The following is a 6,716-nucleotide window of genomic DNA, read 5'->3' on the forward strand; positions in this document are numbered from 1 at the left end:
TTTGAGTTGAATCAAAATCTGGGTTTACAGTGTGTGCACAAATTTATGCACACATATATTGCATTATAAAAGTAAATTTGTTCTAAAACTACAGTGCTGTGTGTCTCTGTGTGTTATTTTGTGTACACGTGTGTAGAGACTACATAAGCTAATTAGGTTGGTAGAAGTACATCAAAGAGAGTTTAAGGCCAAAAGGGCCTGAGAGAGGGTGATGAGAGGGCCAATGCTCTGAAGTATGAAGATAAAATACATTAATTTCACCTCTTGCTCTCTATTTTTCCTTCAAGCCTCTTGCTACATCTTGCACACTCTCTAATTTTCTGCCTTCATCTAGCCTTTTCTCATTACCCTCCCTCATGATTCTCTGAACCTCATTTGCCTCTTTTTTTTGTACATACATGCACACACACAAACACATTTCGTTGTGATCACCCATATAAATGCATCAGGATCCTCTCTTGGGAAAACATGGACAATTTGCTTGCCAACTATCCATTTTTATTGTTCTTTCTTCCTTGCTTGTGTTGGTCGGAGTAGTCCCCAGCTCTCGCTATGATGTTGTTGTTGTGGTATTATGCCTAAATAGGACCCATACAGGGAAAATTGGCCCGAGTTCAGCATGAGGATGAATGACCAAAAAGGCCTTATAATAAGCACACATAATGACCTGTGTGTGTGTGTGTATGTTTGTTTTTTTTCCTGTTTGTATTTGTGAAATATCTGTTCACTGTGTGCTTTTTATGTGTGCGCTCATCTGTACGTCTGCATGCGCTTGATAATGATATCTGTGAATTATGCATGTGGTGTGATGCTTTTCATTCAATTTCAGCTCTTATTTTCCCCCAAACAACATTACAGAAGTGGGTCTCTGGGCATTTGGCTGTAAATAAACTCGAAATAATAGACGACAACTCTGGGCAACACCCGTCTGCAAAGCACTCACCAGGGAGCAAGCTTAACAAACTGCCTCCAAGCACTGTTCTCTGGTCAGCTCTTGTGTATTACTTTTGACTGCCAGGGGGCACTGGTGAGGTTGAGGGAAGCAGATCTGAAATCAGCACTCTTAGGGCAATTGTTCCACTATAAGGCATTAACTCAACCACAGCTAAAATAGTTTTAATATTTACATGCATAAATTAGCATGTTATATTAACAAAGGTGTTTCTGCTCTGAGCAGAAATAGATGAATAAATCAAACTATTTGATTGTGTGCGGGTTGATTTATGTCTTGTGGGTATCTGCTTATACTTTTGAAACATACAGGGCCATTTGCAGGTGCACAGGTGTGTGTCACAGGGTTCAAGTTTTGTGCATGACTTCCTTTTGAGTGCTGAGGGAGCGGGGGTGAGGAGGCATGTTGCCGTACATGACTGCCCATATCTCCCTTGTCTATGATCTGTGACCTTGTCCTCTCTCATCACTCATGGCTTGTGACTGCACTGTGGCTCAGAGCAATGCCCCTCGCCCTGTCTCTCTCCCTGCCTCTCTCCCTGCCTCTCTGTGTGGTTCTGGACCCACTTGTCCCTCCTCTTGTCCGTTATGCTCTGTTGCTCATCATGGGCCCTCAGCTCCCCCTTTTGGTGCCTGGGGCACCCTGTGACATTGGAGGTATAAGTGTGTGGGCGTGCATGTGCATGTATGTAGTATATGCATGTCTATGGTTGCATTTTAGGCCATGTGAGGGAAGTCAGTCATAGGATTTAGCAGAAGACAGCCACCTACAGCTTTGCTTAAAGCGATGGGAATCACTCACGTTGTCTCCTGCCAACATGTCACACCATTTGTTGTTGGGAAAACACTGTGTGTGTGTGTGTGTGTGTGTGTGTTTAATGTTGAGACTGTGAACACAGATCCTCAGTGGTTTAGTAACTTTCCGTCATTCAGCCTGCAAAAGTCGGTGGCTGGCTGCAGTACAGGTTAAAAACCCCAACCCCCTCCATGTTAGCGGGTGGGACATGGGCCAAACTAAAAGCTGAAAATACATGTCAAATAAATTTTTCCCAAAGATGGTGCTTGTCATTTTAGGTAGATCTTATCACACTGATGTTTGTTCAAGTGTTTGTGTTTTCTTTTGGGTTTGGTTTTAATTAGGGACCTCGGCTGAAGGCTGAAGTTCCCTATTGTTTCTGGTATGTTTATTAGGGACCTCTGCCTCGCCTGAAGTCATTACAGTTGGATTTTATGCCCTCTTACAGGTGAGGTGCCACAAAACCTCCTGACGATTTTTCGAAATTAAAGCTGACGGCCAACACATTTTAAATGGCCACTGCAGCCCGTAGGAATGTTGTAGAAAGATCAAACCAAATCTGGCTTGCTTGTCTCATCGAGACCTACAAATCACGCCCTAACACCCTTGACCTAAATCCAACAGGAAGTGAGCTATTTGCCCTTTCAAATTAAGTTATAAGCTAGAGTGGAGAGGGGTCTAAAATTGTCTAAAACTTTTGTCTCGCTGCCAAGTAGTGTTGTGTCGTTCGCAAATGAATCGTTCAAAAGAACGAATCTGTTGAGTGAACGTATTGAACTGAATCACTTCCGGAACTGATTCGTTCATTTCTCAGTTCAGTTGAGCTCAGCAGCGAGCATGCAAGCCGAGAGTGGAACTGCCAATTCGGTCCGTGCGTACGATGAATCACTCGCGAGTCGGGGGCAGCCAGGGTGCAGGGAGGGACTGATTACCGCATGACGAATCACTCGGTGAATGAATCACTCGGTGAACGAATCGCTCAGTGAACAACGTAACCTTGATTCCTGAGTGATTCAGATCATTTCTTCTCAGCGATACACTTTGATAGGGACTGTTTTCTCCAAGCTAATGGCGAATGTAGCCAGGAGTCGCAGCCACATGAACACAATCACACATCTCCCCATTGTTTTAACAGACTTAGCTTCCAGATAAACAAACTTAAAACGTTAGGCTGGCCAGTAATGAGACTCACCAGTGCAGGGCAGACGCAGCAGCAGCAATGGAGAGAGACTGAGTTGGACTATGCAGTACACAGTCAGGGCAGTCAGGTGAACAAATCTTTTAAACAAATCTTTTGAACGAATCTTAATGAACTGATTCTAGTGATTCAGTAACATCTAAAGAACTGCTTTGCCCATTACTACTGCCAAGGCCACAATTTTCACTGTACATACACAATTTATACCAAAAAACGTAGGAAAATTTGTCCTGGTGGCACTGGTGTCCCAATAGAATCACTCACACTTTCACATTTGGTTTAGTGAGCTCCGAAGCGAAGGGAGCTACATTTTTTTTTCTCATTCACTCCTGGAAAACAGCTGACGGGCAACACATCTTAAACTTGCGACGGCATTTTTGACCCCACACACATAAAAACTATAAGTCTGCGTTCGGGGCGAGTGTATGTCTCTGCTGGTATGCTCAGATTGATTGGACCCACGGTTTGGGAATTCAAGGGAGGAGTTTGAGAGATTTTAATCCCATTTTAAAGTGCTTGGTCTGTCACCTTGTCTCTCCCTCTGCTGCTTGCAAGTCATTAATCGCCATGACAAGGCTTCACTCTGACACACACAGCCCTCTGTGTGTGTGCATGACTCACAGTCTTTAAAGGACAGCTTAAAGCAACACAATCTTCATTTGATACAGCATCTACACTACTACAGCCTTTATTACTGATAATACTGTTGCTACATTTGTGATTATGACTGTTAAATACATATTGTAACGTAATGTAATATAAAGTCCATCTATTGCCAAACATGACCTTGCGTACCCTTGACATTGCTTAATTAGGGACCTCGGCCAAAGGCGTTTATTTATTGGTGCGTTTATTATTCTTTATTCTCTATTCTTTCTTCCGCCGTCTCTTTGAATCCCAATTTGACCCCCTAAACATGCTCAAAAACTCGCCAAAATTGGCACGCATGTCAGGATTGGCAAAAAATGTGCCAAAATTGGCTCTCTAGCGCCACCTAGACATACTAAAATGGCTGCTACGGCCTGTAGGAAGGTCGTAGAAAGACAAAACATCTCATCATGTCACGCACTGACACCCCTGACCTAAATCCAACAGGAAGTGAGCTAGTGCCTCTGAAAGTAACATGAGCAAATGTGGAGAAATTGTCAGCTGTGGCCTAGACTTGTTCCACTAGCAACCAAGATCAAACTTTTGACTCCATAAACATAAAAACCTCTATGTCTGCATTCAGGACATGTGTATCTCTCTACTGGTATGTTCAGATTGACGATTGGACCCATGGTTTGGGAATTAAAGGGAAAACTTTGACTCATTTTAAAACCATCTCAATCTGCCTTAAAATGGTCACTGCGGCCCGTAGGAATGTCGTATAAAGATCAACCCAAAACTAGCTTGTTTGTCTCATCAAGACCTACAAATCACTCCCTGAAACCCTTGACCTAAATCCAACAGGAAGTGAGCTAGTGCCTCTGAAAATAACATGAGCAAATGTGGAGATATTGTCAGCTGTGAGCTAGACATCTGAAATCCGCATGTTTGACTACACAAACATAAAAACTATATAGCTGCATTCAGGACGAGTGTATCTCTCTGCTGGTATGCTCAGATTGATGATTGGACCCACGGTTTGGGATTTAAAGGGAGGAGTTCGAAACATTTCAAACCCATGTCCATCTGCCTGCTCTCACACAGCTTGTCTCTCCCTCTGAGTGACAACTCAGCAGGGGCGTAGCCATCATTTCAGAAGTAAGGGGGACAAATTGTTCAGGTCTATTGAGTGATTTATCATCCTCTCGCATTCAATTGCACCTCTCCTTAGGAACCACAAACAGCCATAGTACAGCACCAGGGGGCCGACTTCAGTTCTTTAAAATTATATACTCTGGAAATCTAAAGTTTTAGCTGCCAAACTCTTGTTGAGTTGACACAGAATGACCCTCGAGCATCTACAGGGTAAGTAGCCAGATAATTCACTGCCAAATGACAACACTGAACATGAAAAATTCAGTAAAACACCATTCCTGTTAGCAAGTTATTAGCACATAAAATGGAATGGAAGTGACAAGGTAATAGGGTAATAAACCACATAATTTAATTTAATGGCATGAAGACAGAAAGTGACACAACACTAAACATATCAACATCAAGATGTATTTTACATTTTAGTCAAATATGACAGCACAGATGTGCAAAATTAATCAAATATTTTTAAGACCTCTCCCTGTGCTACCTATTGCAATACAGACAAAAAACATTTTATAGTATAAATAAGAGTAGTTCTGAAATAGCTGTGAAAATTAATCTTAGAGTCATTCTTATCCTATAGACATTTCCTTAGCCAGTTATAATTTCTCCTTACCTGTGAAGCCTTGGGCTGATAATTGGTGCTGCTGTCAGGTCCCTGTCCTGATACCTGCCTGGTTTCTCCCAAGCCCCAACCTCCGGGGGAGATGAGTGAGGCTAATGCGGAAGTGCCAAAAACTGCAGTTCACTGACTGTCCATTTGAGGCTGGCTCCGGAAGTGAGTCAATCCCCATAGACCCCCATGTTAAAATGCCCAACTTTAGAGCAGAAATAAACATCTTTACAGCCTGGTACAAAAAATGGTTTTGGTCTCTATATTTAATTTCCCCTTTCATGACAACTGTGGGGGGAGGGATTTTTTTCTAACTCTTCCGTTTAAATGTTATTAAGGTTTGAAATTGCGCATAATTAAGGGCGTGGTCACTTTGAGTGACAGATCGCACCATCACGGGTGGCTAACTAGCATGCTAACTAGCCGCTGGCTCAGCTGAGCTCAGACTCGGCCGTCTGCTCGGTGTCATCTCAGCCAATTCGTGCCCATGTTCAAGGCATTGAACCTGTCCTTTCAGCCGTGTTTGTGCCTTTTGGATATTTTTTCAGGCAAATATTGGAGTAATATGGCTTGCTGTTCAATTAATTATACCAACAGACCGTCCAAGAAGTCTTTACAGGTTTTACGGTAAGTGAAATTCGGAAATTCTAGTATTATTTTATTTATGTTTATATATTAGCACTAATTAACGATTATCAGTGTCTGCGGTCACCACGGTCACCACCTAGCTTGTCAGCAGCGTGTATCGGTGTCTGCGGTCACCACCTAGCTTGTCAGCTTACTATTATATTATTAAGCCTTTATTTAATACATGTAAAATCACGTTGATACCGGAGGTCTCATTTTCAAGTGCGACCTGTATCACAGCAGCAACATCCACATCAAGTTACAGAGCCACAGACAATATGATACAACACAAGCTTATCTCGTTAACTAGCTAACCAGCCAGCTAACGGTTAGCCTTCGAGCAAGATGCCAGTCCGGGGATGCATCGAAGGCAGAGCCTGACAGAGAAGTGTTAGGATTTAGGCATTTAGGGAGAGAATATTTTGAACAAAAGGCTGAGGCTGTGTGAGGTTTAAAAATAAAGGTCCACCACGTTAGTTAGCTAACGTGATGCAATGTTAACGTTGTCATATGAGCAGTGTAACGTTAACGCAACATTAAGGCTATACTTGTGTGTGTAAATTAAAAAGTGGCGAACTGTGTGGAATTACAATAAGGTGTGTAACGTAATTAAAAAAACTAATGTGACATTTGACTGTCACATGAAAAATATTAATACGATTAGTGTAGGATATAACATTAGGCCTGTAGTTACACAACAATAGATAATGCACAGACAGAATATGAGGACTGTGATGGCCACCACCTTTTTGTTTTGCTAAAATAAATTGATTATGATCTGTTGAACA

The sequence above is a fragment of the Epinephelus moara genome, chromosome 5 (assembly GCF_006386435.1).
Source record: "Epinephelus moara isolate mb chromosome 5, YSFRI_EMoa_1.0, whole genome shotgun sequence".
Taxonomy (NCBI): Eukaryota; Metazoa; Chordata; class Actinopteri; order Perciformes; family Serranidae; genus Epinephelus; species Epinephelus moara.